General features: G+C 39.8%; 19 non-coding genes across 19 annotated transcripts; all 19 read right to left on the reverse strand.

Moving 5' to 3' along the window:
• Nucleotides 1-660: 660 nt before the first annotated feature.
• LOC146729352 (U5 spliceosomal RNA) lies at nucleotides 661-780 on the reverse strand. Its single transcript, XR_014928482.1, has one exon. It is a non-coding gene; the product is annotated as a U5 spliceosomal RNA (small nuclear RNA).
• Nucleotides 781-1,631: 851 nt separating this feature from the next.
• Nucleotides 1,632-1,751, reverse strand: LOC146729353 (U5 spliceosomal RNA). The gene has a single exon (XR_014928483.1). It is a non-coding gene; the product is annotated as a U5 spliceosomal RNA (small nuclear RNA).
• An 851-nt stretch (nucleotides 1,752-2,602) lies between these two features.
• LOC146729354 (U5 spliceosomal RNA) lies at nucleotides 2,603-2,721 on the reverse strand. The gene has a single exon (XR_014928477.1). It is a non-coding gene; the product is annotated as a U5 spliceosomal RNA (small nuclear RNA).
• An 850-nt stretch (nucleotides 2,722-3,571) lies between these two features.
• LOC146729355 (U5 spliceosomal RNA) lies at nucleotides 3,572-3,691 on the reverse strand. The gene has a single exon (XR_014928439.1). It is a non-coding gene; the product is annotated as a U5 spliceosomal RNA (small nuclear RNA).
• Nucleotides 3,692-4,542: 851 nt separating this feature from the next.
• Nucleotides 4,543-4,662, reverse strand: LOC146729356 (U5 spliceosomal RNA). Its single transcript, XR_014928484.1, has one exon. It is a non-coding gene; the product is annotated as a U5 spliceosomal RNA (small nuclear RNA).
• Nucleotides 4,663-5,512: 850 nt separating this feature from the next.
• LOC146729357 (U5 spliceosomal RNA) lies at nucleotides 5,513-5,627 on the reverse strand. Its single transcript, XR_014928524.1, has one exon. It is a non-coding gene; the product is annotated as a U5 spliceosomal RNA (small nuclear RNA).
• A 6,301-nt stretch (nucleotides 5,628-11,928) lies between these two features.
• LOC144353436 (U5 spliceosomal RNA) lies at nucleotides 11,929-12,048 on the reverse strand. Its single transcript, XR_013420822.2, has one exon. It is a non-coding gene; the product is annotated as a U5 spliceosomal RNA (small nuclear RNA).
• Nucleotides 12,049-12,898: 850 nt separating this feature from the next.
• LOC146729358 (U5 spliceosomal RNA) lies at nucleotides 12,899-13,018 on the reverse strand. Its single transcript, XR_014928507.1, has one exon. It is a non-coding gene; the product is annotated as a U5 spliceosomal RNA (small nuclear RNA).
• Nucleotides 13,019-13,868: 850 nt separating this feature from the next.
• On the reverse strand, nucleotides 13,869-13,988 carry LOC146729359 (U5 spliceosomal RNA). The gene has a single exon (XR_014928485.1). It is a non-coding gene; the product is annotated as a U5 spliceosomal RNA (small nuclear RNA).
• Nucleotides 13,989-14,839: 851 nt separating this feature from the next.
• On the reverse strand, nucleotides 14,840-14,959 carry LOC146729360 (U5 spliceosomal RNA). The gene has a single exon (XR_014928368.1). It is a non-coding gene; the product is annotated as a U5 spliceosomal RNA (small nuclear RNA).
• Nucleotides 14,960-15,808: 849 nt separating this feature from the next.
• LOC146729361 (U5 spliceosomal RNA) lies at nucleotides 15,809-15,928 on the reverse strand. The gene has a single exon (XR_014928440.1). It is a non-coding gene; the product is annotated as a U5 spliceosomal RNA (small nuclear RNA).
• An 850-nt stretch (nucleotides 15,929-16,778) lies between these two features.
• On the reverse strand, nucleotides 16,779-16,898 carry LOC146729362 (U5 spliceosomal RNA). The gene has a single exon (XR_014928441.1). It is a non-coding gene; the product is annotated as a U5 spliceosomal RNA (small nuclear RNA).
• Nucleotides 16,899-17,748: 850 nt separating this feature from the next.
• On the reverse strand, nucleotides 17,749-17,868 carry LOC146729363 (U5 spliceosomal RNA). The gene has a single exon (XR_014928486.1). It is a non-coding gene; the product is annotated as a U5 spliceosomal RNA (small nuclear RNA).
• Nucleotides 17,869-18,718: 850 nt separating this feature from the next.
• Nucleotides 18,719-18,838, reverse strand: LOC146729364 (U5 spliceosomal RNA). The gene has a single exon (XR_014928442.1). It is a non-coding gene; the product is annotated as a U5 spliceosomal RNA (small nuclear RNA).
• An 850-nt stretch (nucleotides 18,839-19,688) lies between these two features.
• On the reverse strand, nucleotides 19,689-19,808 carry LOC146729365 (U5 spliceosomal RNA). The gene has a single exon (XR_014928487.1). It is a non-coding gene; the product is annotated as a U5 spliceosomal RNA (small nuclear RNA).
• An 850-nt stretch (nucleotides 19,809-20,658) lies between these two features.
• LOC144352991 (U5 spliceosomal RNA) lies at nucleotides 20,659-20,778 on the reverse strand. Its single transcript, XR_013420721.2, has one exon. It is a non-coding gene; the product is annotated as a U5 spliceosomal RNA (small nuclear RNA).
• Nucleotides 20,779-21,628: 850 nt separating this feature from the next.
• LOC144352993 (U5 spliceosomal RNA) lies at nucleotides 21,629-21,748 on the reverse strand. Its single transcript, XR_013420723.2, has one exon. It is a non-coding gene; the product is annotated as a U5 spliceosomal RNA (small nuclear RNA).
• Nucleotides 21,749-22,599: 851 nt separating this feature from the next.
• On the reverse strand, nucleotides 22,600-22,719 carry LOC146729366 (U5 spliceosomal RNA). Its single transcript, XR_014928369.1, has one exon. It is a non-coding gene; the product is annotated as a U5 spliceosomal RNA (small nuclear RNA).
• Nucleotides 22,720-23,569: 850 nt separating this feature from the next.
• On the reverse strand, nucleotides 23,570-23,683 carry LOC144352990 (U5 spliceosomal RNA). The gene has a single exon (XR_014928517.1). It is a non-coding gene; the product is annotated as a U5 spliceosomal RNA (small nuclear RNA).
• Nucleotides 23,684-25,961: the final 2,278 nt, after the last annotated feature.

Raw genomic sequence — 25,961 nt, forward strand, 5'->3', positions numbered from 1 at the left:
CCTTGAATATGAGAAATACATAATTTGCCCCTGCTTTCTGACCAATAAACGTTTAAGTCGCGCTCTATAGCGACGATACTGTAACAATGTTGTTCAAAGTGAAAACCGTCTCGTCATTTCGGATATTATAATTAATCTTAGATTTCTTTTCGGCATAATGTCCAGTATGATTGTAACATTGTTTTAGCATATAGCACTTCAAAGTTTAGCTGCCAGTCAGTACAAACTGTTGATAGTCAACAATGTAATTAATAGTTTACCTTCATGATTTTTTTAATAACTTGCCCTTTCAGTCGACAGCTACTTCAACATATCCCTGTATCCGCTGGTAGAGGGCGCAACTCGTGCGAATTTGATGAGCTATCAAACCAAAGTGTAAATTTCTACAGAAGGTCAGTGCCCGGCCACAAAGATCCGCCAATTGGAAGTAATCTGTGAAATTAAAATGAAAAAAAACAAACAAACAAAAAACGGCGATGTTGAATTTTGCCCAAGCATACCCGGGCCTGATTAGACAGTCATGAAACCTGCCCGTCTGTTGTAAACCCGCCCGATAGAGCCTGGCCATCGTCGAAATTTGGATACTGAAAGATTTGGTCATCTGAATATCGTACATATTCAGGTTGCCGATTCAATTATTTCTAATATTTGTTTATTTATCGCCCCGCAATTGAGCGGGGTTATCAAAAATTTGATTATAGACTCATCAGTTGTTCCTCTGCACGGAAATCTTTAGTAAAAGGCGAAAGATTTATGCGGCCTGCAGAAAAACCAGAGTTAATTCGACATATGGTTGTGGTGTAATACATACGTTTCAGTGACCACAACTTCGGATAAGGTGAGTAAAGTGGGAAAACAAATATCTTTCGATTTTGTGTACTATGTGTAATTTCTTACAGAAACTTAGGTGGTTTGTTATTAAAGGCTAGACAAATAATTATGTTATACAAAATACATTATGAGGAACGCTGCCTTGAATATGAGAAATACATAATTTGCCCCTGCTTTCCGACCAATAAACGTTTAAGTCGCGCTCTATAGCGACGATACTGTAACAATGTTGTTCAAAGTGAAAACCGTCTCGTCATTTCGGATATTATAATTAATCTTAGATTTCTTTTCGGCATAATGTCCAGTATGATTGTAACATTGTTTTAGCATATAGCACTTCAAAGTTTAGCTGCCAGTCAGTACAAACTGTTGATAGTCAACAATGTAATTAATAGTTTACCTTCATGATTTTTTTAATAACTTGCCCTTTCAGTCGACAGCTACTTCAACATATCCCTGTATCCGCTGGTAGAGGGCGCAACTCGTGCGAATTTGATGAGCTATCAAACCAAAGTGTAAATTTCTACAGAAGGTCAGTGCCCGGCCACAAAGATCCGCCAATTGGAAGTAATCTGTGAAATTAAAATGAAAAAAAACAAACAAACAAAAAACGGCGATGTTGAATTTTGCCCAAGCATACCCGGGCCTGATTAGACAGTCATGAAACCTGCCCGTCTGTTGTAAACCCGCCCGATAGAGCCTGGCCATCGTCGAAATTTGGATACTGAAAGATTTGGTCATCTGAATATCGTACATATTCAGGTTGCCGATTCAATTATTTCTAATATTTGTTTATTTATCGCCCCGCAATTGAGCGGGGTTATCAAAAATTTGATTATAGACTCATCAGTTGTTCCTCTGCACGGAAATCTTTAGTAAAAGGCGAAAGATTTATGCGGCCTGCAGAAAAACCAGAGTTAATTCGACATATGGTTGTGGTGTAATACATACGTTTCAGTGACCACAACTTCGGATAAGGTGAGTAAAGTGGGAAAACAAATATCTTTCGATTTTGTGTACTATGTGTAATTTCTTACAGAAACTTAGGTGGTTTGTTATTAAAGGCTAGACAAATAATTATGTTATACAAAATACATTATGAGGAACGCTGCCTTGAATATGAGAAATACATAATTTGCCCCTGCTTTCTGACCAATAAACGTTTAAGTCGCGCTCTATAGCGACGATACTGTAACAATGTTGTTCAAAGTGAAAACCGTCTCGTCATTTCGGATATTATAATTAATCTTAGATTTCTTTTCGGCATAATGTCCAGTATGATTGTAACATTGTTTTAGCATATAGCACTTCAAAGTTTAGCTGCCAGTCAGTACAAACTGTTGATAGTCAACAATGTAATTAATAGTTTACCTTCATGATTTTTTTAATAACTTGCCCTTTCAGTCGACAGCTACTTCAACATATCCCTGTATCCGCTGGTAGAGGGCGCAACTCGTGCGAATTTGATGAGCTATCAAACCAAAGTGTAAATTTCTACAGAAGGTCAGTGCCCGGCCACAAAGATCCGCCAATTGGAAGTAATCTGTGAAATAAAAATGAAAAAAACAAACAAACAAAAAACGGCGATGTTGAATTTTGCCCAAGCATACCCGGGCCTGATTAGACAGTCATGAAACCTGCCCGTCTGTTGTAAACCCGCCCGATAGAGCCTGGCCATCGTCGAAATTTGGATACTGAAAGATTTGGTCATCTGAATATCGTACATATTCAGGTTGCCAATTCAATTATTTCTAATATTTGTTTATTTATCGCCCCGCAATTGAGCGGGGTTCTCAAAAATTTGATTATAGACTCATTAGTTGTTCCTCTGCACGGAAATCTTTAGTAAAAGGCGAAAGATTTATGCGGCCTGCAGAAAAACCAGAGTTAATTCGACATATGGTTGTGGTGTAATACATACGTTTCAGTGACCACAACTTCGGATAAGGTGAGTAAAGTGGGAAAACAAATATCTTTCGATGTTGTGTACTATGTGTAATTTCTTACAGAAACTTAGGTGGTTTGTTATTAAAGGCTAGACAAATAATTATGTTATACAAAATACATTATGAGGAACGCTGCCTTGAATATGAGAAATACATAATTTGCCCCTGCTTTCTGACCAATAAACGTTTAAGTCGCGCTCTATAGCGACGATACTGTAACAATGTTGTTCAAAGTGAAAACCGTCTCGTCATTTCGGATATTATAATTAATCTTAGATTTCTTTTCGGCATAATGTCCAGTATGATTGTAACATTGTTTTAGCATATAGCACTTCAAAGTTTAGCTGCCAGTCAGTACAAACTGTTGATAGTCAACAATGTAATTAATAGTTTACCTTCATGATTTTTTTAATAACTTGCCCTTTCAGTCGACAGCTACTTCAACATATCCCTGTATCCGCTGGTAGAGGGCGCAACTCGTGCGAATTTGATGAGCTATCAAACCAAAGTGTAAATTTCTACAGAAGGTCAGTGCCCGGCCACAAAGATCCGCCAATTGGAAGTAATCTGTGAAATAAAAATGAAAAAAACAAACAAACAAAAAACGGCGATGTTGAATTTTGCCCAAGCATACCTGGGCCTGATTAGACAGTCATGAAACCTGCCCGTCTGTTGTAAACCCGCCCGATAGAGCCTGGCCATCGTCGAAATTTGGATACTGAAAGATTTGGTCATCTGAATATCGTACATATTCAGGTTGCCGATTCAATTATTTCTAATATTTGTTTATTTATCGCCCCGCAATTGAGCGGGGTTATCAAAAATTTGATTATAGACTCATTAGTTGTTCCTCTGCACGGAAATCTTTAGTAAAAGGCGAAAGATTTATGCGGCCTGCAGAAAAACCAGAGTTAATTCGACATATGGTTGTGGTGTAATACATACGTTTCAGTGACCACAACTTCGGATAAGGTGAGTAAAGTGGGAAAACAAATATCTTTCGATTTTGTGTACTATGTGTAATTTCTTACAGAAACTTAGGTGGTTTGTTATTAAAGGCTAGACAAATAATTATGTTATACAAAATACATTATGAGGAACGCTGCCTTGAATATGAGAAATACATAATTTGCCCCTGCTTTCTGACCAATAAACGTTTAAGTCGCGCTCTATAGCGACGATACTGTAACAATGTTGTTCAAAGTGAAAACCGTCTCGTCATTTCGGATATTATAATTAATCTTAGATTTCTTTTCGGCATAATGTCCAGTATGATTGTAACATTGTTTTAGCATATAGCACTTCAAAGTTTAGCTGCCAGTCAGTACAAACTGTTGATAGTCAACAATGTAATTAATAGTTTACCTTCATGATTTTTTTAATAACTTGCCCTTTCAGTCGACAGCTACTTCAACATATCCCTGTATCCGCTGGTAGAGGGCGCAACTCGTGCGAATTTGATGAGCTATCAAACCAAAGTGTAAATTTCTACAGAAGGTCAGTGCCCGGCCACAAAGATCCGCCAATTGGAAGTAATCTGTGAAATTAAAATGAAAAAAAACAAACAAACAAAAAACGGCGATGTTGAATTTTGCCCAAGCATACCCGGGCCTGATTAGACAGTCATGAAACCTGCCCGTCTGTTGTAAACCCGCCCGATAGAGCCTGGCCATCGTCGAAATTTGGATACTGAAAGATTTGGTCATCTGAATATCGTACATATTCAGGTTGCCGATTCAATTATTTCTAATATTTGTTTATTTATCGCCCCGCAATTGAGCGGGGTTATCAAAAATTTGATTATAGACTCATCAGTTGTTCCTCTGCACGGAAATCTTTAGTAAAAGGCGAAAGATTTATGCGGCCTGCAGAAAAACCAGAGTTAATTCGACATATGGTTGTGGTGTAATACATACGTTTCAGTGACCACAACTTCGGATAAGGTGAGTAAAGTGGGAAAACAAATATCTTTCGATTTTGTGTACTATGTGTAATTTCTTACAGAAACTTAGGTGGTTTGTTATTAAAGGCTAGACAAATAATTATGTTATACAAAATACATTATGAGGAACGCTGCCTTGAATATGAGAAATACATAATTTGCCCCTGCTTTCCGACCAATAAACGTTTAAGTCGCGCTCTATAGCGACGATACTGTAACAATGTTGTTCAAAGTGAAAACCGTCTCGTCATTTCGGATATTATAATTAATCTTAGATTTCTTTTCGGCATAATGTCCAGTATGATTGTAACATTGTTTTAGCATATAGCACTTCAAAGTTTAGCTGCCAGTCAGTACAAACTGTTGATAGTCAACAATGTAATTAATAGTTTACCTTCATGATTTTTTTAATAACTTGCCCTTTCAGTCGACAGCTACTTCAACATATCCCTGTATCCGCTGGTAGAGGGCGCAACTCGTGCGAATTTGATGAGCTATCAAACCAAAGTGTAAATTTCTACAGAAGGTCAGTGCCCGGCCACAAAGATCCGCCAATTGGAAGTAATCTGTGAAATAAAAATGAAAAAAACAAACAAACAAAAAACGGCGATGTTGAATTTTGCCCAAGCATACCCGGGCCTGATTAGACAGTCATGAAACCTGCCCGTCTGTTGTAAACCCGCCCGATAGAGCCTGGCCATCGTCGAAATTTGGATACTGAAAGATTTGGTCATCTGAATATCGTACATATTCAGGTTGCCGATTCAATTATTTCTAATATTTGTTTATTTATCGCCCCGCAATTGAGCGGGGTTATCAAAAATTTGATTATAGACTCATTAGTTGTTCCTCTGCACGGAAATCTTTAGTAAAAGGCGATTTTTGATTTAGGAGGTTAAATCAATCAATCAATCATTCATCAAGAAGACGAAATGAGATTACAGGCCCCTCCTAGGCAGGCCAGCCTTGCTGGATCTCACCACATAAGACTTCGAGTCCTCCTGCCTGATGTTATGTAGCCTGAATGTCTATGGAAAAGTCCAAAAGCAACAGAAACAGAGATGTGTAACTTTGAATTGATTGCGATAATCGATGAACCGTAGTGATGCTGAGCTCGGGCCATTATGATTAAGTTTGAGAACTGGGTTGATTGGTCAGGTGGAGTGGTTGCCACAGGGAGACGTATTTCGCTCTGGAGAAACGCAGTTGATCAGTCTGGAGTCGTCTTTTGATGTCTTCATTGATGTTCAAAATGGCTGATTCAGATGACAAATGGATGTTTTCAAAGGCGGCTTTACATCTGGTCTTCCAAATATGGAGTTTAACTAGGTTAATGATGTAAAGGGCGGAGTTGTTGGGAAATGACGTGTGCACGGGGTCAGCTAAGCTGTAGATGATGAGGTTGGATGTACAGACGTTTAAGAGACCAAAGTGACGAAAAATGAAGCTTTCCACCCAAGACCATAGGGAAGCCGAAAAATCGCAAGAAATAAACATGTGATGTATTGTCTCTGGCATAGTACAAGAGAGACGAGGACACATTTGACTGGTGGCGTATCCCCATCTATGCATCATAATGGTGGTGGTAAGTGCATTATGGATTATTCTCCAAGACAGGTCCCTCATGTTCATGTCCAGAAGAGGGGCATGAACTCTGTGCCAAATAGTGTTCCAGTCGAGACAGCCCTTCAACTCCATCACACGTGGGTATATAGAAGCTTGATTCAGGAGTAAGCCATATAACTCTTTCGTGGTGGCTTTATTGCAAATAATGTTGTTGTCCATTCTATTTACTGTACGAGCAAGGGTGATGATAGAAGCATACCAGGGAGGTTCCGGTGGGAAGTGTGGGCCAATGTTTGACCACATGTTCGGCAGAAGACACCTGAGATCTGAGGCACAGTATGCCTTGGTGAAATAGCAGCAGGGACGATCATGGAAGCATGAGAAAACAGTTTTCAACAGCAGAGCATTTGCCATGCTGTGGAGATGTACGAGGCCCCAACCCCCCTTCGTCGTAGGCAGGTGAATAACATCGCGGCGGACCTTTTCCTTTCTTCCTCCCCAAAAGAAGCGGAATATATCAACTTGAATCTGTTTTAAGATTGGGGTTGGGCAGGGGAAGATGGGAGCGATATAATAAAACAAGGGGATGGCAAGAGAGTTGAGAATGGTGGTTTTGCCAGCTAAGGTGAGACGTCTAGATCTCCAGGACGTGAGCATATTTCTCAGCTTGTTGTGTCTAACGGACCAGTTTTCTGATGGCATGTCCTCGTTTGAGATCCAAACCCCATTGACTTTAAGTCTCTTGTTATTGAAAGATATGCCACTTGGAGAGTCCACTCTGTGTTTCCAGCTTCCAGCCCACATGCCTTTGGTCTTTTGCTTATTCAGTCGGGATCCGGATGCTAAACCAAAACGCTCACTGATGGACATCAGAGCTTCCAAGGACTCTGAGCTGGTAATAATGGCAGTGTTGTCATCGGCGTACTGGAAGAGTTTGGATGGTGAGGGGGCTCCTGGCAGGTTAAACCCTTGGATGCACGGGGATTGCCTAACTGCAGCAGCAAAGGGTTCAATGTAAAGGGTGTACAGCAGTGGTGAAATGGGGCAGCCCTGCCGCACACCTCTTGAAAGGGGAAAGGCTTTTGAGAGGAACCCATTAACCAGAACTGAGCTGTGGATGTCATTATAGAAGGTCTGAATGGTTTGGATGAACGAGGGGCCAAAATTCATTCTCTGCAGAACCTTTACAAGGAAGGGCCACTCAACACGGTCGAAAGCCTTTTGCTGGTCTAGCGATACCAGAGCACAGGGAAAGTTGCGTTCATTGGCAAGGTAGACAATGTCTCGAATAACCTGGACGTTCTCCTGGATGGACCTCCCAGGGACTCCACACGTTTGGTATGGAGACAGCAGGTGAGAGGTAACAGATTTTAAACGGTTGCAGAAGGATTTGGAGATGAGCTTGTAATCGGTGTTGAGTAGGGAAATTGGCCGTTTGTTTTGTGGGCTCAAGTGGGCATTTTCGTTAGCTGGAGTGGAGGAATCACCGGGTTTGTTCAACAGGATGATGGTACCATGGCGCTGGGAGGACGAGAGTTTCCCAAGCTCAAGTTCTTGATTGAGTACTTCAGTGAGGTCTTCCCCTATAAAACGCCAACATGCAGAATAAAATTCCTTAGGTAATCCATCACTTCCGGGGGTTTTGTGGTTTTGCATGCAGCGAAGTGACTGTTGAACCTCTGCAGGGGTGAGAGGCCCCTCCAGAGTAGATTGCTGATTAGGTGAGAGTTTGTTAGAAATTTTAGATAGGAAGAACTCCTGTTCCGTGGTGTTGAGACAAGGTTCAGCCGTGTACAGCGTTTGGTAAAAGTCGATGAGGGTTTCAGAGATTTTATCCTGAGAATGGTGAATAGTACCATGTTTATTCAAGATGGCAGTGATGAGTTTCTCCTTTCCTCTGCGATGTTCCCGGCTGAAGAAGTATCTGGAGCATTTCTCATCCATATCCAGTTTTTGCACACGGGCCCGGATCTTGACTCCCTGCAAACGCTTGGCTTTAAGCTTATTAATTTTGTTTTTAATTTCGTGGTAGTTGTCTAGGGTTGGCTTGGAGCGATCTCCCTGATTCAGTTTTGATGTATAGAGCACAAGCTGTTGATGGAGCGATTCCAACGCTGCCTTGTGGGCTTTTGCCTTGCGATGAGAATGGGACTTCAGAAGAAGCTGCATACGATGTTTTATCATATCCCACCAATCTGCCATGGTGTTGAAAGCTGGTTGCAGTGTCTTCCACTTGTTATAATGCTCTTCTAGGTCTTTAGTAATTTTAGGGTCCTGGAAAAGAGACGTGTTACACTTCCAAACTCCTGGGCCACGATGTGGGGAGGAGAAAGGAGAAATAGAGAGTTTCATAAACTCATGATCAGATAGCGAACAAGGAGAAATGCTAGTTTCAGTGTTTAAGCAGATGGAGACGTAAAATCTGTCAAGCCGGGAGGCAGTGGTGTTATTAGCATCCCGCCAGGTAAACTCCTGAGCAGTAGGGTGGTCTTTGCGCCAAGAATCGACCATGGAGAAATCACTGACCAGTTGGCAAAGTTGCCTACTACCGACAAAGGAGTGACGACTGGAAAGTGAACCACCACATTTGTCATTGGTGGACTCGATGCAGTTAAAGTCTCCTCCAAGTACGATTGGGAAGCCACTGCCACAGAATTCATGAAGTGAGTTGAAAAAATCAGACCTACGCCCAGGAACATTAGGCCCATAAATGTTGACCAGAGTTAAAGGTGACCCGCTGACTTTAACTGTACAGGCGATTACTCTACCATCGCCGTCTTTCATGATGTTAGTTGGAGAAATGCCAGAGTTTGGCGAAAACAAAATCCCAACACCCTTGCTGTTGTTAGCGCCGATACTCCAAATGGCCTCGCCTCCCCACTCGCACGTCCACTGTTGTTCTTCTGCAAGAGTGCTGACATGAGCTTCCTGGATGAAAACAATGTCGTAGTTGTTACGGCAGTCTGAAAAAAGCTGAGCACGTTTATTGTACTCTTTTAAACCATTAATATTGATGGTGAGTATGGACAGAGAAGCCATAATAAGGGGTAGGGTGGTGTGAAGCATGACGAGTTAGGTGATGTAATAATAGTCAAAGAAGGATGAGTCCTTGGCCAGAACAAACTCAGGATGGCAGTTGCAGCAGTGGGAAAGCCATTCTGAGGTGTTGATAGAAGTGGCTTTGCATTGTTTTACAGGGCACAAAAGATGGATGGTATCAAAGAAGTTGTGGGAGGTTTGTAGGTGGTTTACCACGTCAGCCCAACCTGTGAGAATTTTCCGGCAGTCTGTGCTAGATATTGAGCAGCATCTGACATCAACTTCGGAAAGCTTGTGCAGTGGGGAGTCACGACATTTTGATAGAGCGTTACGAACACGTCTGGAAAGGAGGGGTTCTTCTTTTCCACTATCCACTGATTCTTGGTCCGAAGAGGCGCAGAACTCATCGTCTTCGGGCGCTTTCGGTCTCTTGTTGTCTTCATTGGTGGGATCTTCGTTTGAAGCGGGACGCTTCTCTCCTTTATTGGTCTCTGCTGTGGTGGGTAGAGGATCTTTGGTAGTGGAGACTTGGCTGTTCATATCCAGGGTTCTTGGTAGGTTCTTTGCAGGGTCCAGAGATGTGGAGTGGGGGTCGGTGAGATGTTTGTTTGTTGGTTCCTCCCTGTGCATTGTAGCTGCTTGGGGCTCAGAAGGAGGATCGTGGGGTGCGGTTGCACTCGAGGGCTCAGGTGGGGGAATAGGATCTGAGGCTGGTGGATTGGTAGGGGTCCAAGTTTTACCTAGGTTGACTCTGCCGGCGAAAGAAATTGGACAGTTGCGGTAATTGTGTCCGCCTTTATGACAGACAGTGCAAGTGATGGGATTTGTGCAGCTGTCAACTGAGTGGCCCATTTCGAGGCACCTGTAGCAAATAACTTCTTTACAGTCTTTGGCAAAATGACCATTCTTATTGCACCGTGCGCAAATCTTCGGTTGACCAAGGTATGAGAACCAGATGTTACGATTACATACACGAAGGCGTGGTGGGATATTATGACGTAGTCTGATCTTGTACTGTCGCAGACCGTTGAAACATGAAGGGTGGTCTGCGTACACACATTTTCTCGCTGCAACAACTTCTCCAAAAGCATTTAAAGCGTGGCGAACAAATGAATCGTCTAAATCATTCCCCACAAAGGAGGCAGTAACAATCACAAATTCTTCATAAGAAGACACACAAACTTGCGTATCCAAGCCCTTTAGCTTAGTAAAGAACTCACGCCTGAGAGAGATAGACCGAAAGGTCACATCATACTTTGAGGCAGATAGTTTTTCAACTGCCTCCAGATGTGGCTCGACGACAACGCCACCAGAAGCTAAAAATGAGAATACCTCTTTGGGAGGGACACTTTCGCTCTGGAAGGAAAGGCAGAGAACTCTGTCCTTTCTTGCCATTGATGGAGCTCCAGTCATGGCAGCCAAACGTAGTGAGCAAGAAACAGGAATGGAGAAGAGGGGAGGGCCCCTCAGCCCAATAGTCTATTTGACTATGGGCAGAGGAACAGCAGACGCCAAAAGGAGAGCAAACACAGAGCAAAAAAAAAGCAGGGAAAAGCTAACGAACCAAACAGCAATCAGGACACAGCACTCAACACAGGTGACCTTGAATTGAAGAACAGCTTCAGCGTCCGGTTGTGACTTGTACAATTAGGCTGCAAACACAGATTACACCACTCGGTACAGGTAAACCTGAAGTGAAGAATAGCTCCGGCATCCAACGACGATTAATGCGGTCTGCAGAAAAACCAGAGTTAATTCGACATATGGTTGTGGTGTAATACATACGTTTCAGTGACCACAACTTCGGATAAGGTGAGTAAAGTGGGAAAACAAATATCTTTCGATTTTGTGTACTATGTGTAATTTCTTACAGAAACTTAGGTGGTTTGTTATTAAAGGCTAGACAAATAATTATGTTATACAAAATACATTATGAGGAACGCTGCCTTGAATATGAGAAATACATAATTTGCCCCTGCTTTCTGACCAATAAACGTTTAAGTCGCGCTCTATAGCGACGATACTGTAACAATGTTGTTCAAAGTGAAAACCGTCTCGTCATTTCGGATATTATAATTAATCTTAGATTTCTTTTCGGCATAATGTCCAGTATGATTGTAACATTGTTTTAGCATATAGCACTTCAAAGTTTAGCTGCCAGTCAGTACAAACTGTTGATAGTCAACAATGTAATTAATAGTTTACCTTCATGATTTTTTTAATAACTTGCCCTTTCAGTCGACAGCTACTTCAACATATCCCTGTATCCGCTGGTAGAGGGCGCAACTCGTGCGAATTTGATGAGCTATCAAACCAAAGTGTAAATTTCTACAGAAGGTCAGTGCCCGGCCACAAAGATCCGCCAATTGGAAGTAATCTGTGAATTAAAAATGAAAAAAACAAACAAACAAAAAACGGCGATGTTGAATTTTGCCCAAGCATACCCGGGCCTGATTAGACAGTCATGAAACCTGCCCGTCTGTTGTAAACCCGCCCGATAGAGCCTGGCCATCGTCGAAATTTGGATACTGAAAGATTTGGTCATCTGAATATCGTACATATTCAGGTTGCCGATTCAATTATTTCTAATATTTGTTTAGTTATCGCCCCGCAATTGAGCGGGGTTATCAAAACTTTGATTATAGACTCATTAGTTGTTCCTCTGCACGGAAATCTTTAGTAAAAGGCGAAAGATTTATGCGGCCTGCAGAAAAACCAGAGTTAATTCGACATATGGTTGTGGTGTAATACATACGTTTCAGTGACCACAACTTCGGATAAGGTGAGTAAAGTGGGAAAACAAATATCTTTCGATTTTGTGTACTATGTGTAATTTCTTACAGAAACTTAGGTGGTTTGTTATTAAAGGCTAGGCAAATAATTATGTTATACAAAATACATTATGAGGAACGCTGCCTTGAATATGAGAAATACATAATTTGCCTCTACTTTCTGACCAATAAACGTTTAAGTCGCGCTCTATAGCGACGATACTGTAACAATGTTGTTCAAAGTGAAAACCGTCTCGTCATTTCGGATATTATAATTAATCTTAGATTTCTTTTCGGCATAATGTCCAGTATGATTGTAACATTGTTTTAGCATATAGCACTTCAAAGTTTAGCTGCCAGTCAGTACAAACTGTTGATAGTCAACAATGTAATTAATAGTTTACCTTCATGATTTTTTTAATAACTTGCCCTTTCAGTCGACAGCTACTTCAACATATCCCTGTATCCGCTGGTAGAGGGCGCAACTCGTGCGAATTTGATGAGCTATCAAACCAAAGTGTAAATTTCTACAGAAGGTCAGTGCCCGGCCACAAAGATCCGCCAATTGGAAGTAATCTGTGAAATAAAAATGAAAAAAACAAACAAACAAAAAACGGCGATGTTGAATTTTGCCCAAGCATACCCGGGCCTGATTAGACAGTCATGAAACCTGCCCGTCTGTTGTAAACCCGCCCGATAGAGCCTGGCCATCGTCGAAATTTGGATACTGAAAGATTTGGTCATCTGAATATCGTACATATTCAGGTTGCCGATTCAATTATTTCTAATATTTGTTTATTTATCGCCCCGCAATTGAGCGGGGTTATCAAAAATTTGATTATAGACTCATTAGTTGTTCCTGTGCACGGAAATCTTTAGTAAAAGGCGAAAGATTTATGCGGCCTGCAGAAAAACCAGAGTTAATTCGACATATGGTTGTGGTGTAATACATACGTTTCAGTGACCACAACTTCGGATAAGGTGAGTAAAGTGGGAAAACAAATATCTTTCGATTTTGTGTACTATGTGTAATTTCTTACAGAAACTTAGGTGGTTTGTTATTAAAGGCTAGACAAATAATTATGTTATACAAAATACATTATGAGGAACGCTGCCTTGAATATGAGAAATACATAATTTGCCCCTGCTTTCTGACCAATAAACGTTTAAGTCGCGCTCTATAGCGACGATACTGTAACAATGTTGTTCAAAGTGAAAACCGTCTCGTCATTTCGGATATTATAATTAATCTTAGATTTCTTTTCGGCATAATGTCCAGTATGATTGTAACATTGTTTTAGCATATAGCACTTCAAAGTTTAGCTGCCAGTCAGTACAAACTGTTGATAGTCAACAATGTAATTAATAGTTTACCTTCATGATTTTTTTAATAACTTGCCCTTTCAGTCGACAGCTACTTCAACATATCCCTGTATCCGCTGGTAGAGGGCGCAACTCGTGCGAATTTGATGAGCTATCAAACCAAAGTGTAAATTTCTACAGAAGGTCAGTGCCCGGCCACAAAGATCCGCCAATTGGAAGTAATCTGTGAAATAAAAATGAAAAAAACAAACAAACAAAAAACGGCGATGTTGAATTTTGCCCAAGCATACCCGGGCCTGATTAGACAGTCATGAAACCTGCCCGTCTGTTGTAAACCCGCCCGATAGAGCCTGGCCATCGTCGAAATTTGGATACTGAAAGATTTGGTCATCTGAATATCGTACATATTCAGGTTGCCGATTCAATTATTTCTAATATTTGTTTATTTATCGCCCCGCAATTGAGCGGGGTTATCAAAAATTTGATTATAGACTCATTAGTTGTTCCTCTGCACGGAAATCTTTAGTAAAAGGCGAAAGATTTATGCAGCCTGCAGAAAAACCAGAGTTAATTCGACATATGGTTGTGGTGTAATACATACGTTTCAGTGACCACAACTTCGGATAAGGTGAGTAAAGTGGGAAAACAAATATCTTTCGATTTTGTGTACTATGTGTAATTTCTTACATAAACTTAGGTGGTTTGTTATTAAAGGCTAGACAAATAATTATGTTATACAAAATACATTATGAGGAACGCTGCCTTGAATATGAGAAATACATAATTTGCCCCTGCTTTCTGACCAATAAACGTTTAAGTCGCGCTCTATAGCGACGATACTGTAACAATGTTGTTCAAAGTGAAAACCGTCTCGTCATTTCGGATATTATAATTAATCTTAGATTTCTTTTCGGCATAATGTCCAGTATGATTGTAACATTGTTTTAGCATATAGCACTTCAAAGTTTAGCTGCCAGTCAGTACAAACTGTTGATAGTCAACAATGTAATTAATAGTTTACCTTCATGATTTTTTTAATAACTTGCCCTTTCAGTCGACAGCTACTTCAACATATCCCTGTATCCGCTGGTAGAGGGCACAACTCGTGCGAATTTGATGAGCTATCAAACCAAAGTGTAAATTTCTACAGAAGGTCAGTGCCCGGCCACAAAGATCCGCCAATTGGAAGTAATCTGTGAAATAAAAATGAAAAAAAACAAACGAACAAAAAACGGCGATGTTGAATTTTGCCCAAGCATACCCGGGCCTGATTAGACAGTCATGAAACCTGCCCGTCTGTTGTAAACCCGCCCGATAGAGCCTGGCCATCGTCGAAATTTGGATACTGAAAGATTTGGTCATCTGAATATCGTACATATTCAGGTTGCCGATTCAATTATTTCTAATATTTGTTTATTTATCACCCCGCAATTGAGCGGGGTTATCAAAAATTTGATTATAGACTCATTAGTTGTTCCTCTGCACGGAAATCTTTAGTAAAAGGCGAAAGATTTATGCGGCCTGCAGAAAAACCAGAGTTAATTCGACATATGGTTGTGGTGTAATACATACGTTTCAGTGACCACAACTTCGGATAAGGTGAGTAAAGTGGGAAAACAAATATCTTTCGATTTTGTGTACTATGTGTAATTTCTTACAGAAACTTAGGTGGTTTGTTATTAAAGGCTAGACAAATAATTATGTTATACAAAATACATTATGAGGAACGCTGCCTTGAATATGAGAAATACATAATTTGCCCCTGCTTTCTGACCAATAAACGTTTAAGTCGCGCTCTATAGCGACGATACTGTAACAATGTTGTTCAAAGTGAAAACCGTCTCGTCATTTCGGATATTATAATTAATCTTAGATTTCTTTTCGGCATAATGTCCAGTATGATTGTAACATTGTTTTAGCATATAGCACTTCAAAGTTTAGCTGCCAGTCAGTATAAACTGTTGATAGTCAACAATGTAATTAATAGTTTACCTTCATGATTTTTTTAATAACTTGCCCTTTCAGTCGACAGCTACTTCAACATATCCCTGTATCCGCTGGTAGAGGGCGCAACTCGTGCGAATTTGATGAGCTATCAAACCAAAGTGTAAATTTCTACAGAAGGTCAGTGCCCGGCCACAAAGATCCGCCAATTGGAAGTAATCTGTGAAATAAAAATGAAAAAACAAACAAACAAAAAACGGCGATGTTGAATTTTGCCCAAGCATATCCGGGCCTGATTAGACAGTCATGAAACCTGCCCGTCTGTTGTAAACCCGCCCGATAGAGCCTGGCCATCGTCGAAATTTGGATACTGAAAGATTTGGTCATCTGAATATCGTACATATTCAGGTTGCCGATTCAATTATTTCTAATATTTGTTTATTTATCGCCCCGCAATTGAGCGGGGTTATCAAAAATTTGATTATAGACTCATTAGTTGTTCCTCTGCACGGAAATCTTTAGTAAAAGGCGAAAGATTTATGCGGCCTGCAGAAAAACCAGAGTTAATTCGACATATGGTTGTGGTGTAATACATACGTTTCAGTGACCACAACTTCGGATAAGGTGAGTAAAGTGGGAAAACAAATATCTTTCGATTTTGTGTACTATGTGTAATTTCTTACAGAAACTTAGGTGGTTTGTTATTAAAGGCTAGACAAATAATTATGTTATACAAAATACATTATGAGGAACGCTGCCTTGAATATGAGAAATACATAATTTGCCCCTGCTTTCTGACCAATAAACGTTTAAGTCGCGCTCTATAGCGACGATACTGTAACAATGTTGTTCAAAGTGAAAACCGTCTCGTCATTTCGGATATTATAATTAATCTTAGATTTCTTTTCGGCATAATGTCCAGTATGATTGTAACATTGTTTTAGCATATAGCACTTCAAAGTTTAGCTGCCAGTCAGTACAAACTGTTGATAGTCAACAATGTAATTAATAGTTTACCTTCATGATTTTTTTAATAACTTGCCCTTTCAGTCGACAGCTACTTCAACACATCCCTGTATCCGCTGGTAGAGGGCGCAACTCGTGCGAATTTGATGAGCTATCAAACCAAAGTGTAAATTTCTACAGAAGGTCAGTGCCCGGCCACAAAGATCCGCCAATTGGAAGTAATCTGTGAAATAAAAATGAAAAAAACAAACAAACAAAAAACGGCGATGTTGAATTTTGCCCAAGCATACCCGGGCCTGATTAGACAGTCATGAAACCTGCCCGTCTGTTGTAAACCCGCCCGATAGAGCCTGGCCATCGTCGAAATTTGGATACTGAAAGATTTGGTCATCTGAATATCGTACATATTCAGGTTGCCGATTCAATTATTTCTAATATTTGTTTATTTATCGCCCCGCAATTGAGCGGGGTTATCAAAAATTTGATTATAGACTCATTAGTTGTTCCTCTGCACGGAAATCTTTAGTAAAAGGCGAAAGATTTATGCGGCCTGCAGAAAAACCAGAGTTAATTCGACATATGGTTGTGGTGTAATACATACGTTTCAGTGACCACAACTTCGGATAAGGTGAGTAAAGTGGGAAAACAAATATCTTTCGATTTTGTGTACTATGTGTAATTTCTTACAGAAACTTAGGTGGTTTGTTATTAAAGGCTAGACAAATAATTATGTTATACAAAATACATTATGAGGAACGCTGCCTTGAATATGAGAAATACATAATTTGCTCCTGCTTTCTGACCAATAAACGTTTAAGTCGCGCTCTATAGCGACGATACTGTAACAATGTTGTTCAAAGTGAAAACCGTCTCGTCATTTCGGATATTATAATTAATCTTAGATTTCTTTTCGGCATAATGTCCAGTATGATTGTAACATTGTTTTAGCATATAGCACTTCAAAGTTTAGCTGCCAGTCAGTACAAACTGTTGATAGTCAACAATGTAATTAATAGTTTACCTTCATGATTTTTTTAATAACTTGCCCTTTCAGTCGACAGCTACTTCAACATATCCCTGTATCCGCTGGTAGAGGGCGCAACTCGTGCGAATTTGATGAGCTATCAAACCAAAGTGTAAATTTCTACAGAAGGTCAGTGCCCGGCCACAAAGATCCGCCAATTGGAAGTAATCTGCGAAATAAAAATGAAAAAAACAAACAAACAAAAAACGGCGATGTTGAATTTTGCCCAAGCATACCCGGGCCTGATTAGACAGTCATGAAACCTGCCCGTCTGTTGTAAACCCGCCCGATAGAGCCTGGCCATCGTCGAAATTTGAATACTGAAAGATTTGGTCATCTGAATATCGTACATATTCAGGTTGCCGATTCAATTATTTCTAATATTTGTTTATTTATCGCCCCGCAATTGAGCGGGGTTATCAAAAATTTGATTATAGACTCATTAGTTGTTCCTCTGCACGGAAATCTTTAGTAAAAGGCGAAAGATTTATGCAGCCTGCAGAAAAACCAGAGTTAATTCGACATATGGTTGTGGTGTAATACATACGTTTCAGTGACCACAACTTCGGATAAGGTGAGTAAAGTGGGAAAACAAATATCTTTCGATTTTGTGTACTATGTGTAATTTCTTACAGAAACTTAGGTGGTTTGTTATTAAAGGCTAGACAAATAATTATGTTATACAAAATACATTATGAGGAACGCTGCCTTGAATATGAGAAATACATAATTTGCCCCTGCTTTCTGACCAATAAACGTTTAAGTCGCGCTCTATAGCGACGATACTGTAACAATGTTGTTCAAAGTGAAAACCGTCTCGTCATTTCGGATATTATAATTAATCTTAGATTTCTTTTCGGCATAATGTCCAGTATGATTGTAACATTGTTTTAGCATATAGCACTTCAAAGTTTAGCTGCCAGTCAGTACAAACTGTTGATAGTCAACAATGTAATTAATAGTTTACCTTCATGATTTTTTTAATAACTTGCCCTTTCAGTCGACAGCTACTTCAACACATCCCTGTATCCGCTGGTAGAGGGCGCAACTCGTGCGAATTTGATGAGCTATCAAACCAAAGTGTAAATTTCTACAGAAGGTCAGTGCCCGGCCACAAAGATCCGCCAATTGGAAGTAATCTGTGAAATAAAAATGAAAAAAACAAACAAACAAAAAACGGCGATGTTGAATTTTGCCCAAGCATACCCGGGCCTGATTAGACAGTCATGAAACCTGCCCGTCTGTTGTAAACCCGCCCGATAGAGCCTGGCCATCGTCGAAATTTGGATACTGAAAGATTTGGTCATCTGAATATCGTACATATTCAGGTTGCCGATTCAATTATTTCTAATATTTGTTTATTTATCGCCCCGCAATTGAGCGGGGTTATCAAAAATTTGATTATAGACTCATTAGTTGTTCCTCTGCACGGAAATCTTTAGTAAAAGGCGAAAGATTTATGCGGCCTGCAGAAAAACCAGAGTTAATTCGACATATGGTTGTGGTGTAATACATACGTTTCAGTGACCACAACTTCGGATAAGGTGAGTAAAGTGGGAAAACAAATATCTTTCGATTTTGTGTACTATGTGTAATTTCTTACAGAAACTTAGGTGGTTTGTTATTAAAGGCTAGACAAATAATTATGTTATACAAAATACATTATGAGGAACGCTGCCTTGAATATGAGAAATACATAATTTGCTCCTGCTTTCTGACCAATAAACGTTTAAGTCGCGCTCTATAGCGACGATACTGTAACAATGTTGTTCAAAGTGAAAACCGTCTCGTCATTTCGGATATTATAATTAATCTTAGATTTCTTTTCGGCATAATGTCCAGTATGATTGTAACATTGTTTTAGCATATAGCACTTCAAAGTTTAGCTGCCAGTCAGTACAAACTGTTGATAGTCAACAATGTAATTAATAGTTTACCTTCATGATTTTTTTAATAACTTGCCCTTTCAGTCGACAGCTACTTCAACATATCCCTGTATCCGCTGGTAGAGGGCGCAACTCGTGCGAATTTGATGAGCTATCAAACCAAAGTGTAAATTTCTACAGAAGGTCAGTGCCCGGCCACAAAGATCCGCCAATTGGAAGTAATCTGCGAAATAAAAATGAAAAAAACAAACAAACAAAAAACGGCGATGTTGAATTTTGCCCAAGCATACCCGGGCCTGATTAGACAGTCATGAAACCTGCCCGTCTGTTGTAAACCCGCCCGATAGAGCCTGGCCATCGTCGAAATTTGAATACTGAAAGATTTGGTCATCTGAATATCGTACATATTCAGGTTGCCGATTCAATTATTTCTAATATTTGTTTATTTATCGCCCCGCAATTGAGCGGGGTTATCAAAAATTTGATTATAGACTCATTAGTTGTTCCTCTGCACGGAAATCTTTAGTAAAAGGCGAAAGATTTATGCAGCCTGCAGAAAAACCAGAGTTAATTCGACATATGGTTGTGGTGTAATACATACGTTTCAGTGACCACAACTTCGGATAAGGTGAGTAAAGTGGGAAAACAAATATCTTTCGATTTTGTGTACTATGTGTAATTTCTTACAGAAACTTAGGTGGTTTGTTATTAAAGGCTAGACAAATAATTATGTTATACAAAATACATTATGAGGAACGCTGCCTTGAATATGAGAAATACATAATTTGCCCCTGCTTTCTGACCAATAAACGTTTAAGTCGCGCTCTATAGCGACGATACTGTAACAATGTTGTTCAAAGTGAAAACCGTCTCGTCATTTCGGATATTATAATTAATCTTAGATTTCTTTTCGGCATAATGTCCAGTATGATTGTAACATTGTTTTAGCATATAGCACTTCAAAGTTTAGCTGCCAGTCAGTATAAACTGTTGATAGTCAACAATGTAATTAATAGTTTACCTTCATGATTTTTTTAATAACTTGCCCTTTCAGTCGACAGCTACTTCAACATATCCCTGTATCCGCTGGTAGAGGGCGCAACTCGTGCGAATTTGATGAGCTATCAAACCAAAGTGTAAATTTCTACAGAAGGTCAGTGCCCGGCCACAAAGATCCGCCAATTGGAAGTAATCTGCGAAATAAAAATGAAAAAAACAAACAAACAAAAAACGGCGATGTTGAATTTTGCCCAAGCATACCCGGGCCTGATTAGACAGTCATGAAACCTGCCCGTCTGTTGTAAACCCGCCCGATAGAGCCTGGCCATCGTCGAAATTTGAATACTGAAAGATTTGGTCATCTGAATATCGTACATATTCAGGTTGCCGATTCAATTATTTCTAATATTTGTTTATTTATCGCCCCGCAATTGAGCGGGGTTATCAAAAATTTGATTATAGACTCATTAGTTGTTCCTCTGCACGGAAATCTTTAGTAAAAGGCGAAAGATTTATGCAGCCTGCAGAAAAACCAGAGTTAATTCGACATATGGTTGTGGTGTAATACATACGTTTCAGTGACCACAACTTCGGATAAGGTGAGTAAAGTGGGAAAACAAATATCTTTCGATTTTGTGTACTATGTGTAATTTCTTACAGAAACTTAGGTGGTTTGTTATTAAAGGCTAGACAAATAATTATGTTATACAAAATACATTATGAGGAACGCTGCCTTGAATATGAGAAATACATAATTTGCCCCTGCTTTCTGACCAATAAACGTTTAAGTCGCGCTCTATAGCGACGATACTGTAACAATGTTGTTCAAAGTGAAAACCGTCTCGTCATTTCGGATATTATAATTAATCTTAGATTTCTTTTCGGCATAATGTCCAGTATGATTGTAACATTGTTTTAGCATATAGCACTTCAAAGTTTAGCTGCCAGTCAGTATAAACTGTTGATAGTCAACAATGTAATTAATAGTTTACCTTCATGATTTTTTTAATAACTTGCCCTTTCAGTCGACAGCTACTTCAACATATCCCTGTATCCGCTGGTAGAGGGCGCAACTCGTGCGAATTTGATGAGCTATCAAACCAAAGTGTAAATTTCTACAGAAGGTCAGTGCCCGGCCACAAAGATCCGCCAATTGGAAGTAATCTGTGAAATAAAAATGAAAAAAACAAACAAACAAAAAACGGCGATGTTGAATTTTGCCCAAGCATACCCGGGCCTGATTAGACAGTCATGAAACCTGCCCGTCTGTTGTAAACCCGCCCGATAGAGCCTGGCCATCGTCGAAATTTGGATACTGAAAGATTTGGTCATCTGAATATCGTACATATTCAGGTTGCCGATTCAATTATTTCTAATATTTGTTTATTTATCGCCCCGCAATTGAGCGGGGTTATCAAAAATTTGATTATAGACTCATTAGTTGTTCCTCTGCACGGAAATCTTTAGTAAAAGGCGAAAGATTTATGCAGCCTGCAGAAAAACCAGAGTTAATTCGACATATGGTTGTGGTGTAATACATACGTTTCAGTGACCACAACTTCGGATAAGGTGAGTAAAGTGGGAAAACAAATATCTTTCGATTTTGTGTACTATGTGTAATTTCTTACATAAACTTTGGTGGTTTGTTATTAAAGGCTAGACAAATAATTATGTTATACAAAATACATTATGAGGAACGCTGCCTTGAATATGAGAAATACATAATTTGCCCCTGCTTTCTGACCAATAAACGTTTAAGTCGCGCTCTATAGCGACGATACTGTAACAATGTTGTTCAAAGTGAAAACCGTCTCGTCATTTCGGATATTATAATTAATCTTAGATTTCTTTTCGGCATAATGTCCAGTATGATTGTAACATTGTTTTAGCATATAGCACTTCAAAGTTTAGCTGCCAGTCAGTACAAACTGTTGATAGTCAACAATGTAATTAATAGTTTACCTTCATGATTTTTTTAATAACTTGCCCTTTCAGTCGACAGCTACTTCAACATATCCCTGTATCCGCTGGTAGAGGGCACAACTCGTGCGAATTTGATGAGCTATCAAACCAAAGTGTAAATTTCTACAGAAGGTCAGTGCCCGGCCACAAAGATCCGCCAATTGGAAGTAATCTGTGAAATAAAAATGAAAAAAAACAAACAAACAAAAAACGGCGATGTTGAATTTTGCCCAAGCATACCCGGGACTGATTAGACAGTCATGAAACCTGCCCGTCTGTTGTAAACCCGCCCGATAGAGCCTGGCCATCGTCGAAATTTGGATACTGAAAGATTTGGTCATCTGAATATCGTACATATTCAGGTTGCCGATTCAATTATTTCTAATATTTGTTTATTTATCACCCCGCAATTGAGCGGGGTTATCAAAAATTTGATTATAGACTCATTAGTTGTTCCTCTGCACGGAAATCTTTAGTAAAAGGCGAAAGATTTATGCGGCCTGCAGAAAAACCAGAGTTAATTCGACATATGGTTGTGGTGTAATACATACGTTTCAGTGACCACAACTTCGGATAAGGTGAGTAAAGTGGGAAAACAAATATCTTTCGATTTTGTGTACTATGTGTAATTTCTTACAGAAACTTAGGTGGTTTGTTATTAAAGGCTAGACAAATAATTATGTTATACAAAATACATTATGAGGAACGCTGCCTTGAATATGAGAAATACATAATTTGCCCCTGCTTTCTGACCAATAAACGTTTAAGTCGCGCTCTATAGCGACGATACTGTAACAATGTTGTTCAAAGTGAAAACCGTCTCGTCATTTCGGATATTATAATTAATCTTAGATTTCTTTTCGGCATAATGTCCAGTATGATTGTAACATTGTTTTAGCATATAGCACTTCAAAGTTTAGCTGCCAGTCAGTACAAACTGTTGATAGTCAACAATGTAATTAATAGTTTACCTTCATGATTTTTTTAATAACTTGCCCTTTCAGTCGACAGCTACTTCAACACATCCCTGTATCCGCTGGTAGAGGGCGCAACTCGTGCGAATTTGATGAGCTATCAAACCAAAGTGTAAATTTCTACAGAAGGTCAGTGCCCGGCCACAAAGATCCGCCAATTGGAAGTAATCTGTGAAATAAAAATGAAAAAAACAAACAAACAAAAAACGGCGATGTTGAATTTTGCCCAAGCATACCCGGGCCTGATTAGACAGTCATGAAACCTGCCCGTCTGTTGTAAACCCGCCCGATAGAGCCTGGCCATCGTCGAAATTTGGATACTGAAAGATTTGGTCATCTGAATATCGTACATATTCAGGTTGCCGATTCAATTATTTCTAATATTTGTTTATTTATCGCCCCGCAATTGAGCGGGGTTATCAAAAATTTGATTATAGACTCATTAGTTGTTCCTCTGCACGGAAATCTTTAGTAAAAGGCGATTTTTAGTTTGTAGGAAAAATCAATTTAACTTATCTTGAAACAGATGTGCAGAGGATCAAACATATACAAATGAACTGCAGGAGCCTCCTACTAGCAGGCTGGTCTCACCAGTTCTCGCCACAAGAGGGTACGATCCTCCCTACTGTAAAACTCCTGCTGAAAATAAATATTTAGGGAACAAATGTGTTGTACTTGGAGGGATGTATCGAGAAAAGTTAACTCGAAAAGTTGAATAGATCAGGCATAGAATAGTGGTTGCAAGACAAATTCATGACAAAATGGCGGCATACCCAGTCTGTGTTTTTTGGACGACAGGATCCCATCTGAAGAAGAAATCTGGTCTTGCCAAACGGTGAAAATCAGTTTTCAAACGTGTTTTAATAGAGATCTTTACTTGTTGCAATAGTTGGTCCTGAGAAAGATGAATATTTTCAAATGCCGATTTGCATCGAGACTTCCAGATGTGCAATTTGACGATGTTAATCAAATAGAGTGCTGTACTCGATGGAAAGGATGAAGGTGACGCATCAGATATGCTATAGAAAATTAAGTTCAGATCACAAGGAGATATAATATTGAACCATTTAAAGAACAAATTATCCAGCCAAGACCACAAGAAAGCGGCAAGGTGGCAGGTGATGAACATGTGAATCATAGTTTCAGGGGAAGTACAGGTCGCACGTGGGCATTTGGAACATGAAACATATCCCCATTTGTGCATTACTGATGTTGTAACGACAGCACGGTGAACAATTTTCCAGGACAGACAGATCATATTGTTTTCCAGAATACACGAGTGCATACGATGCCAAATCAAAGGCCAGTCAAGGTTCGGGTTTTCTCCCACGACCTTTGGGTAGGTTACCGTATTTCTGGAGAGGTGATCGGACAATTCTCTAGTTGATGATGTCTCCCAGTTGATGCTTGGGCTTTTCCTCATGATCTGTTTAACCAATTCAGTTGTTGTTTTGTACCAAACTGGGCACGATTCAAAGTGAGGACTAGAATTAGACCAAAGGTGAGAAAGATAGTGTCTGAGTTCAGAGGCACAGTATGCTGTGAAATAAAGGTTGCAAGGTTTAGTCTGAAAAGAGATTTTTATGCTTTTCAGAAGAAGTGACATAGCTTTTGTGGGCAGATGTGATAGGCCCCAACCACCCTTTTCCTTCGGTAAGCAGATCACATCTCTTCGGACGTGTTCTTTGCGTCCTCCCCAAAAAAACAAAGATATCGGCCATGATTGACTTCCTAATTGGAAGGGGGCAGGGGAAGAGAGGAGCAATATAGAAAAAGAGTGGCAAAGCAACATAAGTGAGATTTCTTGATTTCCAAGAATTGAGCACATGCTTCAGTTTGATTTGCCGATCATACCAATTCAAAGCAGACATATCAGAATTTGAAATCCAGACACCGTTAACTTTTAGTTTATTGCTGTTAAAGGTGAATTGGCAAGGCGAGTGCCCGAGGCTTTAGAAAATCTATCAGACAACATGATAAGGTGGTTGAGAGATGACAGGTCCGATAGTGAGGCTGTATTATCATCAGCATACTGCACGAGCTTACACTCATCAGTTGATCCAGGAAGGTAAAAGCCCTTGATCTTTTGGCAGTTCCTCACAGCGGCTGCAAATGGCTCGATGAACAGCACATAAAACAGGGGAGAAAGAGGGCATCCTTGGCGAACTCCTCTAGATAACATGATGGGGGGTGACAAATGACCATTAACCAGAACAGAGCTGGTGATACCATTATACAGACATGATATGAAGTGACTGAATTGGGGACCAAAATTCATACGAAAAAGAACTTTGTGCAGAAAACTCCATTCCACCTGGTCAAAGGCTTTCTGTTGGTCCAATGAGATAAGCAGACCTGACATATTACGATCATTAGCATGAAACACAATATCACGGATGATTTGAATGTTTTCTTGGATCGATCTTCCAGAGACACCACATGTTTGAAAGGGAGATAACAGACTAGAGATGACAGGTTTCAGGCGGTTACAGAGAGATTTGGAGATCAGCTTGTAGTCCACATTCAAAAGCCATATAGGACGTTTGTTCTTTGGATCGAGGTGAGAGTTTTCATTGCCAGGTTTGGTGACATCAATATCCTTATTGATAAGGGTGGTGACGCTTTTCTTTTGAGATGAAGAAAGATGACCGGAAGAAAGCTCTTCATTGATGACGTCAGTCAGATCATATTTCAGAAAGTGCCAGCAATGAATATAAAATTCCTTTGGCAAACCATCCCTTCCGGGTGTTTTGTTGTTCTCCATGCCCCTAAGGGCATGTTCAATTTC

This window comes from Saccoglossus kowalevskii, chromosome 22 (genome assembly GCF_978046115.1).
Source record: "Saccoglossus kowalevskii chromosome 22, keSacKowa6.1, whole genome shotgun sequence".
In the NCBI taxonomy this organism is placed as follows: Eukaryota; Metazoa; Hemichordata; class Enteropneusta; family Harrimaniidae; genus Saccoglossus; species Saccoglossus kowalevskii.